The sequence below is a fragment of the Peromyscus leucopus genome, chromosome 5, assembly GCF_004664715.2.
Source record: "Peromyscus leucopus breed LL Stock chromosome 5, UCI_PerLeu_2.1, whole genome shotgun sequence".
Taxonomy (NCBI): Eukaryota; Metazoa; Chordata; class Mammalia; order Rodentia; family Cricetidae; genus Peromyscus; species Peromyscus leucopus.
In genome coordinates this window covers 140,671,644-140,684,756 of record NC_051067.1, presented here as the reverse complement: position 1 = coordinate 140,684,756, position 13,113 = coordinate 140,671,644, and the positions used below count along the sequence as shown (strand labels likewise).

The 13,113-nt window shown below is 39.5% G+C and overlaps 1 protein-coding gene and 1 pseudogene across 5 annotated transcripts in view; one reads left to right on the top strand and one right to left on the bottom strand.

Moving 5' to 3' along the window:
• C5H8orf34 (chromosome 5 C8orf34 homolog) overlaps positions 1–13,113 on the bottom strand; it is a 375,498-nt gene that overhangs the window by 287,615 nt on the left and 74,770 nt on the right. The window lies entirely within an intron of this gene.
• On the top strand, positions 2,085–3,674 carry LOC114690142 (annotated as a pseudogene).

Genomic DNA, 13,113 nt, shown 5'->3' with positions numbered 1-13,113 from the left:
AATAAAAAGCAAAACCGAGGAGGCAATACCTTCCTGTCCCAAAACCAAATATTTGTGGATATTTTATGCTAAGGACCTGGGGATTGACAACATGCAGATACTAATTTACTTGGAACCATGTTTTCACTTACAGGTTAGAACACATACTAGCAAACTTGTCCATAATTGAATTCACAATTACTAATAATGATAATTTGTTGTATAAACAGCATTCAACAGAAGACACAGAAAACAGTCATGATTCAGCACCCAGGCTTTGAAACCACTCTTGTGAATCACTCTTCTACTTACTGGCTGTATAAGTTTGGGTAAGGTGCTTCATCACCTTAACATGCAATACTCCATCCACTAAATGTGAATGATAATAATGTCTACATCATACAGTTGCCATGGAGACTAAAAAGATGATGAGCAGAAAGCATTTGCAAAGTGCTTTAAGCTAAGTATAGACCACTGGGGTGGGAACCGCTTCTCAGATCTTGCTCCTTCATTGATCTCCGTTAGGGTTTTCTAATGAGGAATTTGTAGAGGACTTGGAGAGCAGAGAGAAGCTGTTCTATAGAAATGATTGCAGGCAGAAATGAGGGCACATGGGAGGCTCACAGCAGCTTCCCAGAGAAGCTGGAAAACTCCACTGCAGGCTTGGATGGAAAAGCCTGCAAAAATACCTGAGAACTGCAGCAGCTGCCGGCACACAATTAATAGCCACCTGCTTCTTGTGCTGCAGACTGAGATCTCCAGGGTCAATAACCTTGATCCCCATGGTGGCTTTTCTTGACCTGCAACAGTATTCTCTGATCTTGGAGCTCAATGTTTTATCTCCCATCATGAAAATTCATTATTACTAACTTGATTATAACCAAGATACATAGAATAGCATCTGATTTTCCGATTTAATTCTTAGTGATGCCCCTTAAAAAATGCAACATTTTAATGTTTATTGCAATTTTTAAAAAATTTATAGGCTATATATGTACAACATATCTTATTTTATTATTATAATCACTATCTTTTTATTAATATGTATTTGCTATATTATAAATAATTTATTTCCATTGACTTGATTTTATTTTGATAATAATGTTCTCTTTCTCTTAATTAAAATGTAATTATATTATTTTCCTCCTTCTCTTTCCTCCATCCAACCTTTCTTATGTTCTCTCCTTAGCTCCCTCTCAAATTCATAATTCATGACCTCTTTTCATTTAATTATTAGTTAAAGTTCACTTAGTACTGCATGTGTGTATATGATTTCAGGGTTGACTACTTGGTATTGGATAACCACTGGAATGCTTTTTTACTTTCTGGAGAAGACTCTCTCTTCCTCTCTCAAAAGACATTTGCAGCCTGGAGTTCTTTGTCTAGGGCTGTCTAGGGCCCCATAAGATTTCCTCCTTCCATGTTAGAAGGTCTATTGGTGTTGTACATATTCACGTCTTTTTTTTAGGCAGCTATATTGTTGAAGTATCATGGGTGAAGCATTCTTGTCATTTAGAGGGAAAATAATATCACAGCAGATTCCCTGGTCCTCTGGCTCTTACAATCTTTTTACTCCCTCTTCCTCATATTCCCTGAGCCTTAGGTGAAAGAGCTGTGTTGTAAATGTACTCATGAGGCTGTAAACGCCATGATGAGTTGTTCTCTGCATTTGATTGGTTGTGGTTTTCTGTAATGGTCTCTCTTTGTTGCAAGAAGAAGTTTCTTTGATGATGGATGAGATGTACACTTATTTGTGGGCTTAAGAACAAGTATTTAGAATGCAGTTAGAAATTACACTGGTTTAATAAGCAGTGGGATGTGGGTCTCCTCTGATCTCCATGACTACTAGTCCAGACATTTGGCTAGGTTTCCAGTACTAGGCATGATTTTCTTCCTGTCAAATAGGACTTAAGGCAAATTAGACAGCTGCTAGTTACAGACAGGCTATGAGTGATACTATTGCACTCTCCGGGATGTCTTGCCCTGCTGGTTATTGTTGTGGATTCTAAGTGTCACAACTGGGTAGGATTGTTGACTGCTTCTCTCCCTTGGAAGTTTGCATAGCACCTTCCAGTACTGTGAAAGCTTGTCCTTGGGGATTAATGATGGAGGTAGTATCAATCGGGTATACTTTCTCAATGTAATTATTTTATATTAATAGAATATGGTGTGTTATCTGCCTGACCTGCAGTCCAGGTCAGGATAACGCATGCTTGCCTGTTCCACCACTCCATAGTGCATAGTTGCCTTGGAAACTTGTGTAGCTATTGGCTGTCTGTGCAATTATTACTAACTTGATTATAACCAAGATACATAGAATAGCGTCCGGCACCATTGTCCATGCTTGCCTTAGTTCTTTCTTTTTTTTTAACTGGAAAACATGCATACTGGGAAGTTTTTCCTTGCCTCATTGTACATTCAAGCAGATCTATAAGATTTGAGTTTGGCAGAAGGGGGGTCAAATGCAGTATACAAGTCTCTATGCAAGCTGAGAGAGGAAGAGACATCTCTGTAATGTTTTTCTACCAGACTGTTGCTGGTAGTCCTCCAGCAACACCAGACCCTTCCAGGACACCTGGGGAACTCAGATTTTTTCCATTTCAGAACTACCCTAAGCCTACTTCTTTCTTTACCAGTGAAAAAACTCAGATTTAATTAGAAGGCTGAGATCAACAGTAGTGAAAGTAGTATAAATAGCAGTAGCTCTCCTCCAGTTGAGCAAGACGTCAAAAGGAAAAAAGGCCAAGGTGGTCTTGGCCCCCTCCATTGTGAAGAAACAGGAGGCCAAAAAGATAGTGAATCTTCTATTTAAGAAAAGGCCTAAAAACTTTGGCATTGAGCAGGACATCCAGTCCAAAAGAGATCTCACATGCTTCACTAAACAGCCCTGGTACATTAGGCTGCCATGGTAAAGGGCCATCCTCTATAAGTGGCTGAAAGTAGCTCCTGCCGTTAATGAGTTCTCCCAGGCCCTGGACCAGCAAACGGCTAACCAGCTGCTTAAATTTGCCCAAAAGTACAGGCCAGAGACAAGGCAGGAGAAGAAGCAAAGGCTGTTGGTCCATTCTGAGAAGAAAGCTGCTAGCAAAGGGGACTTCCCAACTAAGAGACCACTTGTCCTTTAAGCAGGGATCAGTACAGTCACCACCTTGGTGGAGAACAAGAAGGCTCAGCTGGTGGTGATTGCCCACGATGTAGATCCCATTGAAATGGTGCTCTCCTGCCTGCCCTGTGTCGAATAATGGGGAGGGGTCCCCTAATGCATCATCAAGGGCTGGCGACTGGTCCACAGGAAGACATGCACCACTGTTGCCTTCACACAGGTTAACTCGGAAGACAAGGGTGCTCTGGCTGAGCTGATGGAAGCTGCTAGGACCAGTTACAATGACAGATGCAATGGAATGACTGCCACTAGGGAGGCAATGATCTGGCTCCTAAATGTGTGGCTCACGTTGCCAAGCTGGAAAAGGCCAAAGAACTCACCACTAAACTGGGTTAAATGCACACTGCTAAGTTTTCTGTGCACGGATATGAGTACAAAATTATTTTTAAAAATTAAATTATCAGTCATTTCTTAAGCCTGAGAAGTACAGGTGGCAAGTATTTTACATGAATTTATTTATTCACTGTGTGTTAAAGAATTGAACAACAACAAAAATTGCACAGACAGCCAATAGCTACACAAGTTTCCAAGGTTTTGTTAATTCCACACTTTTTTTTCAGATCACCTAATCTTCACTCGGTAACAACCAGGGTGCACCTACAACCACACAAGCCTGGGCCATAAAAGCATCACAAATACGTCCTCTCAGGATAAAACTTGGAAGATTTCCTGTTTACTATGAGATCATCCTCCTATAAGAATCACAGCTTACAATTTAGTTCTAGGCAGGATTTTCCACATGCTGAAAATACCTCTGCACCAGTATAGCATGGATTCCTCATAAAAATAGTGAATTGTTTCCAAACTTATATTAACTAGTTACATGAATCTGTGATGGAAGCAGCAGATTTATATAGAGGTTCTCATAAAAAGAAAATTTCTCCACTGGATAAAAATTATTTTAGACTTTTATTATTTATTTTAATAGCAGCAAACCAGAGTGCTTTGCCTAGCATAATGAGGAGGATGATAATAATAACAATAATAAATTAATAAATAATAATAATAATAATAATGATAATGGCAAGATGTCCTAGTGCATACCCAGCACCTCCTCCTTGGACTGATGATCTAAGGCAAGGATGTACACATTTCTATTTAGCATAGCCTTCTCGATGTCCATACAAAGAGATTGTATGTCATTTATTTATTTATTTTTATTAATGAATGTTATACATGGTGTAGATGTGACATAGTGTATTCACTTATTCATTAATGATTGCTGAAGGACTGAAAATGGAATTTTTATAATAATATAATAATCACCTGTTTATAAGCATTTGTGTGAAAATTTATATTTCTCTGGGTTAAATTACTGGGTTGTATATTACAATCACTTTTAATTTAAAAACAACTGACAAACTATTTTCTAAATGCCAATACAATTTCATTTTCACTTTTGCTGTATGTGGGCATTCCTAGCCATTCCTCTGTTTATAATAATAGCTTATTCTGGTTTTAATTGCACTTCACTAATGACTAATTGCAGTGAAGATCTCTAATATGTTCATCTGCCATCTTTACAACTTCCTCAGGGAAATTTCTATGTGTATCATTTGTTCGCTTTTCTAATGGATTTGTTTGAATTTGTAACTGTTCAGAAAGTCTGTTGAGATTTATTGACACTACAGGGAGATTGGGGATATTTTAATCCCTTTCACAGTTTCAAGTTTTACATTCATAAAGGATGTCTTGTGGGTTAGATGTTTTCAACTTTTGGGAGGTCCTGTTTCTTCAGTATTCCTTTCATGGCCATCCCTTACATCCCTCTATAATAGACCTTCACCAAGACCTGGGTCCTTAATGCTTGCCTCCCAGTTCTCTTTCAAAGTCTCACAGTCTTATATTTTATATGGAACTTAATAACCTAGTAGAAGTTGATTTTGCATAAAGTGTTAAGAGTCAAGGATAAAGGTCAAGGTTCATCTTTTCCTATTTGAATTCCACTTTTTGAAACCATTGCTATGCCAAATATTTGATCATGTTTCTTTCACCAAATCACTTCTATTCTTTGATCAAAAATTATCTGAATTATTGGTTATGGATCAATTTTGCATTCCCTACTTTCTACGAATGGCTAGTATGTCAATTTTTCCACTAGTGACGGGATTCTGTGGTCATATCTTACACTGTTGTGTAATATCTCCCTATGTATCCCAGGCTAGTCGGAAGATCTCTGTATAATCCAGGTTACCCTTACTTCCTCGGCCTCTTGAGTGCTGGGACAACAGGCATGCAACACTACGTCTTGTAACATGAATTGCTAAACGGTCTTATTAATAAAAAAAAGAAAAACCCTGAGCCATATATTGAGATGAAAATTGAAAGATCAGAGGAACTGAACAAGCCACAGCCAACCTCACCTTGCCAACTCCTCGGCCGATCCTCTTTCCACGAATCCTCAGACTGAAAGCTTCTGAGTCCTCACCCCTGAGGGTCTCAGCTGAACTGCTCCAGCCACTAGCTCACCACTACGAAAGCCTCAGTCTAAAGAGAGAGTTCCTGTTTCCTCACGCCTTATATACCTTTCTGTGTCCTGCCATATTGCTTCCTGGGATTAAAGGCATGTATGCTTCCCAAGCAAAGACATGAGATCTCAAGTGCTGGGATGAAAGGTGTATGCCAACACACCTGGCTCTGTTCCCAGTGTGGCCTTGAACTCACAGAGATCCAGATGGATCTCTGCCTCCCAGTGATAGGATTAAGTTTGCCACCACTGCCTGACCTCTATGTCTATTTTAGTGGCTGGCTTTGTCCTCTGATTCCCAGGAAAGCTTTATTGGGGTACACAATATATCACCTCAACATCTAGCTTAAAATCTTATACTTTCAAGATGGGCATGATGATATTGCCTATTTCACAAAACAAAAAACCCTTGTTTTTGCTATTCTAGTACATTTCTATACAAATTATGAAACAATTCTGACTACATTTACAAAAAACTTCAGAGAATTTGATAGGACTATTTTAGTCATACATATTAACTTAGGGAGCTGACACACTTATGTTAAGCCTTCCAATTCATGAATACTATTACACACTTCGATTTAGTTAACTCTTCAGTTCATTTCTCCAGCTTTCCATCATAGATATCTGGTATAATTTTTTTAAGTTTTATCCTTGAGTATTTCATATTCTCTGGAGCAAATCCAAAGTGATTTCCATAAGAATTTGACCTCTCAAAATTTTGTTTAAGAAATGATCAAGCCATGGTAGCTTGAGGCCCCTCCTTGATGAGATTAGGCCCTTTTAAAAGGCTTCATCAAAAAAATCACTAGAAGGGGAAGTTAAAACTCCCTTAAGATTAAATGAAAACAAAAATATAGAACCAGTGGGATAACTGAAAAAATGGTCCTTAAAAGGAAGAGTGTCTGGAGCTATAAATGACTAATTGATAATCAAAGTGCTATCAAATAAATTATGCAAGTGGACCTCAAGTTCTAGAAGGCAGGGAACAAGCCAAATGAAAATAAGCAGAAAGAAAAAAATAAAAATAAGTAGAAGGAAAGAAAAATAAAGATCATAGTTGAAAGTAACAAAATAGAAACTAAAAGCAATGCGAATGATCAGTGAAACAATAAGCTGAATTTTTCCAAAAGTCAATCAAATTGCCAAACTGTTAGTCAAACAAACCAAAAGACACAGAGACTAATCCATCTAGAAATGGAAAGGTGAAGGCAATTTTTTTTCCCAAAAATCATTGTGAAAGATACCACTAAAATGCCGAGCATCTTAGACATTTTGAAAATTTATATTCCAGCAAATTAGAAGCTCTTGAGGAAATATATACATTTCTAGACACATGTGAACTACCACAACTGATCCTAAAGTATAGAAGCAGCATAAACTGATCTATGACGAACAATGGAATTGAAGCAACAAGAATCTCCCAACTGCAGCTTAATCTCTACTTCTTGCCCCGTGCAAAACTCAATTAAAAAATGTTCAAGGATCTCAATGTTTGACCCAAGACACTGAAATTTCTAGGGAAAAACATTTTGAGACATAGGCATTGGCAAAGACTTTCTGAACAGGACTCCAGCTGCCAGGGAAATAGAAGCAGTTGACAAATAGTGTTGAATCAAATTTTAAAAAACTGCACAATGCTGCAAACAACAGATGAAGACACAGCATATAGAATGGGAGAGAAATCTTTGCTAATCCTACATTTGCCCTCCAAGCCCAGCAACATCATGGGGTGTTCAGCTATACTCACTTGCAAAATGTCATTCCATCTGGGCTTCGGGAGAGTTTATACACCCACATAGAGGGACTGAGTAAGGCACAAAAGTCTTGCCTAATTATCCAGGTGCTCCCTACAACCTGGCAACTCTACAAGAGGCCTGGGAGCAGAGGTGCAAGAGTATACAGTCAGAGAAGACTTGGGGTGGGGGCACATTCCATCTCTGAAGTTATGGAGAAGCCCTCATCCTGCTGGGTAAGGCTTCCCAGGTGGGTCCATTGGGGGGAGTACTGCCCCACCTCAATAAGTAACCTCTCACCTATGCTTTGTGCAGAAGCCCAAAATCTTACTGGTTCCCCCAAGTGAACTTTGGTGGAATGGTTTCTCAGTCTGTTGTGGGTACCATGATAGGATGTTGCATTGCTTCTCTCCTGCACAGGGATTTTAGCAACACCATCTGACAGCAGATCTATATCCAGAATATATACAGAACTAAAAAATAAAATGTCAAAAGAATAACAACCAATCGATATACAAGCAAATGAATTAGTGAAGAACCACAAAGCTGAATGAATATGTTTAAAAAATTACATATCCTTAGTCATAATAGAATTCCAAATTAAAATTACACCAAGGCCGCACTTATCCTGTTAGAATGACTAGCATTAGGACAAAAAAAAAATAATAACATGTTAAGGTGATGTAGGGGAGAAGGAATTCTCATATATGGCAGGCAGGAGTGGAAGTTAGTGTAATCACTCTAGAATAACCACTCTTTAAAAAATAAAAACTAGATCTAGCATATGATCCAGGCACACCTAGACATGTACCTGAAGGAGTTGAAGATAAGCAGCATACAGTAGAGTCATTGACATGCCTGTTTTTATTAGGCACAATGTACAATAGCAGCATCACGGAATCAATCCAAGTTCCTATGAAAAGATGAGTGGGAAAAAACAAGGTGGTATATATACAAAATGGAATGTTGTCCAGCCATTAATAATGAAAAATTTGTAGGGAAATTGGTGGAAGCAGAGATCACTGTGTTAACTGAAATAAGCCAGACATAGAAACAAACTGTCTTATGTGTTATTCTCAAATGTGAAATCCTGAAAATTAATAAAGCCTAAAGGTCGGGAGAGCCATAGGAAAATGGGAAGGGGAGCAGTGGGGGAATGATAAGCACGGGAGTGAAAAGTTTTTTTATAGTAAAACCCAGTGTTTTACACACATCACAGACACTTCTAAAGAAGAAACTTCCAAGGCATTCTAGTTTGTTCACACCTTCTGCCACATGAGGAATGAACAAAAAGTCCCCAACAGATAAAGACCTACAAGACTGTGAGGGATAAATTCCTGTTTCAGACATTGGTAGTAACAGCTCAAAGGAGAACAAGTGCCTTCCTGACAATCTCCTCTCTGTAGCTTTTATAGAAACATACTTCCTTCAGTAAAAACAGGTTGACTCTATGCTATAGTCATGAGTTTGAAAAGGCCAGTACTATATGCAGCAGTAGATTTGATTTTATCATGTAACTGGCTGTTTTACTTGCCAAGATACAAGCTCTACAAGCTCAGTGCTCAATCAAAGATCAATGGTTGTTTGAGAAATTATATAATGGCTTGATGGGTTGCCTAGAGACTAAGTGAACTACAGAGGATGTTGACATTTTTCAGAATTTAAGAATATGCTCTCTGGGGTAGAGAGAGTTCTATTTCTTGCTCCTCCATTCTAAAACCAACTAAAGACCTTAGACATTGTTCAGAGAGAGAGAGAGAGAGAGAGACAGAGACAGAGACACAGAGACACAGAGACACAGAGAGACAGAAAGAGACAGAAGGATAGAGGTGGTAAAATGAGTAATAGTGATATAAGTTTCCAGAGTTTTCTTCTCAAGCCTAGGGAGATGACTTGGTGAATAAGGTGCTTGCTGCTTGGATATTCAGAACCCATGTGAGAGACAGGCATGGTGGCACAAGCCTGTGACCCCAAGTACTGGGCGTTTGGTAGCATAAAGACAAATGGACCTCATGGACTGCTGACCTGTCATAGTTTTCTTTCAACAAGACAACCAAAAGCAACTTGGGAAAGAAAGGGTTTATTTGACTCACAAAGTCCATCATGGAAGAAAGCCAAAGCAAGAACTGAAGGCAGGAGATCATGGAGGAATGATGTTCACTGACTTGCTTTAGATCTCATGTTCAGCTACGTTTCTTATGCAGCCCGGGCCCACTTGTCTAGGGATAGTACCACACAGTGGTCTGGATCCTCCTGTATCAATGAGTAATCAAGAATATTTCCCACAGACATACTACAGGTCATACCATATTGTAAGAGGCAGTTCTTCCTCTGAGGTTCCCTTTTTCCAGGATATGGAAAGAAACACCCTCTTCTTATGGGCGTTATACTCTACTGGTGGAGAGGGGACAAAGTAAATATTTGAATAGAGAAGATACTGATAAAGATGGCTGCAGTAGAGAAGAATGAAGCAGGAAGGAAGATGGGTACTGCCAGGGATAGGAAATAATTTTTCAAGAAAAATGTCATAAATTAATTAGTCTTTAGTTTGCTGGACAGGTGGCAAAATTCCCAAAGTCTGTGAAATGCCACCTTTCTACTACACATCTTAGTAAAGATCACAGGGAAACCAAGAAATAAATCCACAAGGCATCACACCAGGTGGTTTAGCTATAATTTCTTTTCATGTTCACAACACCCTATGAGACAGGTATACTTTTGGTTACTTAGGAATTTGGATAGAGAAGTTTTAAGTAACTTTCTTAAAATCTAAATATTATGTTCCATTATAGAAAGAGAGGAAGAAACAAGAAAAGGAAAGAGGGAGGGAGGGAGAAAGGATAGATGGGTAAAGGAAGAAGGGAGGGAGGAATTGGAGACAGAGGCAAGGAGGGGAGAAAGGAGGTAGGGGAGGCTGAAGAGAGAGGAAGAGATGGAAGAATTGAGAGGGAAGAAGGGAGGAGGGGGGAAGAAATAATGAAGGGAGAGGAGTAGAAAGGAAGAAGGGTGCTCTTGAACTTGACCCAGGACTCACACATATAGCCATCAATACAGGGCTCTAGATATCATTTGATGTAGTACATGCTCAATAACATCTTTCCTATACATTACAGGGAGGAAGCTAGAGAATTCCACTTAAGTGATAAGTACTCTCAGCAAATCACCAACTAGATGAATGGCAAATTATTTTAGAGTCATCTGGCTAGGTGAATGTTTAGCTTTGGGAAAGATGAGGATTTATTTATTGGGTTGTGAGTTCCAGAGTGGTTTGAAAACCAGCCCATGCAACATGGAGGTATAATGCTGGATTCCTAGAACAACTTCCAGCAAGTTCTGGGCATATCTGTGCCTTTCTTCTTCCCACTACATGCTGACAAAATGCTTGGCAGCTTTGAAACTCAGCATTCTTCAGAGCTATGGTGTTTCCTAGCCATACAGGTCCTACAGACCTCACACATTCAAGTCAACAGGCAGAAATAGACCTTAAATCTGTGAGTTTCAACATAGTAGATTCCTAAGGAGGAAATACAGTGACCAGGTGCTCAGTTAGATTCATGCCTGTGCTAGAGCATTAGAACCATGGAAACAGACAGCATGGCTTCTTTAGTAGCCATGTGAATGTTAGGCAGGGCAGTTCCTTAGAAGAGGGAATGGGATTAAAAGATGTCACACACGCTAAATACAGCTTCAAGGAAGCAAGCATGGCCTCAGGAGCCAGACCAAAGAAAAAGTAGCTCTACAAGGCCAATATGTCTGAGCAGGCAGTTAGGCAACTTGGTGTTTCAGAATTGGACAGTTACAGTTCTATACAACATTGCTTCCACTGTATGAATCCAGGGGCTGTGTAGCTTTATCACTGTAGCTCAGTGTGGAGTTCCTGACACCAGAAAACATAATTAGCCTTTCTTGTTTTCCAAGATCAACGAATAGTCCCTGGTACACCTGCTAAATGAAAGAATAAATAGATAAACTGTATCTACATCCCTGCTAAAACCTTCTTTGGCTGTACACTCTGTGTGTGTGTGTGTGTGTGTGTGTGTGTGTGTGTGTGTGTGTGTGTGTGTGTATGTATTCCTCCAATCTTTGCATTCCAAACCATTGCCCAACTATTCCTTATCTACAGCTTTAGCTCGATGACACAGTGCTGTAGGCAGACAAAAGGGCTCCTTTATACATATGTCAGCTTCCATATCACATGTTTCCAGTCACCTCTCATATCAGGACAAACCATATCTACTTGGTCAAGAGGTCCAAGGCATAAGGAGCTCAGAGCAGGTAGGTATTAAATAAATAATTGACTTGATACACAAATTAGTGTGAAGAGTCTGAAAAAGCTGTGTGAAGAAAAAGGAAGAGTGGTTTATTAGAAAAAAAAATTCAAAAGTAGACCTAACCAGAAGAGGGAGTGGATAAACACAGATTAGAACTTGAACACACACACACACACACACACAGAGAGAGAGAGAGAGAGAGAGAGAGAGAGAGAGAGAGAGAGAGAGAGAGAGAGGAAAGAGGGAGAGAGAGAGAGAGGGGGCGGGGGGAGAGAGAGATCCTTTAAAAATAGAGACACTGGACCTATAAAATAAATAAATAAATGAAGATTCCATTAATGTTTATATTTGTACATTTATTTTGAAGAAGCAGTTATATTGTCTATGCAGAGCACCATGTACCAAAATAAACTGACAGATTAGGTATATAATCCTATATCTGCATGAAAAGAAAAGCCCCATTGTGGGTATAAACAACAGTTTATACATAAGTTAGCAATGTGCTGACATCACATATTCCCTATGGGTTATAAAAGGTGAAAAAGCACATTGATGGGCTAGGAGAAAGTCAGGAATAGAGCACTTGCCCAGTAGAATGGACAAGGCCCCAGACTCCATCCCCAGCACTGAAAAAAAAAGAAAAGCTTAGTGATAGCATTAGTAACTGTAGGTAACATAGTTCTAACTTAGAGACACTGAATACCTCTACTCATAAGAGACATGTGCTGAACTCTGTACATGTGCTTTCATAACATTTTGACAAATGATTTGATAAAAATCCAACATCTTGTGCTTAAACTACAGTTCCTCAATGGACAGTGTGGTTCTGTAATATCTGCATGACAAGTTCAAGAACTTTTTGTTCATTTGTTTATTTGCTTTTAATATAATGGAATGAGTTTGCATCGTGACAGGCCCAACCCTCAGAACCCAAAGTTCTATTCAAATAACAGAAAGTATAGCATAGGAAAGGATGAAGAGTATCATCAACGATCTGGGAGTTTGAAAGAAATTCTGGAAGCATAAGGAATAAAGTGTGGTTGGCTACAGCTGACAGCTGTCAGGTTCTACAATCAAAGCTTCCTAAGCTGCTAGTGCAAGAAAAGCAGAGAACATTCTCGCTAACCCACAAAGCAAAAGCCAAGGGCATGCCATCCGGTCCCTTAAAGAACCTCAGAGAATGGTACTGTTTACATCTATGTAGCTAAGCCCCTCTCTAATAGGTACTGCCATCAGTGAGAGCTTTTATTCATGCTGGGAGGCCAAATAACTCACCTCCAATGCAGCTCACTCGAATGAAAACAGTCAAGTTAGTTGAGGTAATGCTGGGCTGTGGGTCTCACAGGCTGGGAGGATGGGTGAGGACAGCACTCTACACCAAGATACGATCTTCCTTGGTTTTGTACTTTGGCTTCTACTCGTGCACTGAGTGAGGAGCAGTGGCTGATGCTCCCTTCAGCCATCGTACTCAGCCCACTCAGGAAATGGGTGGTTAGC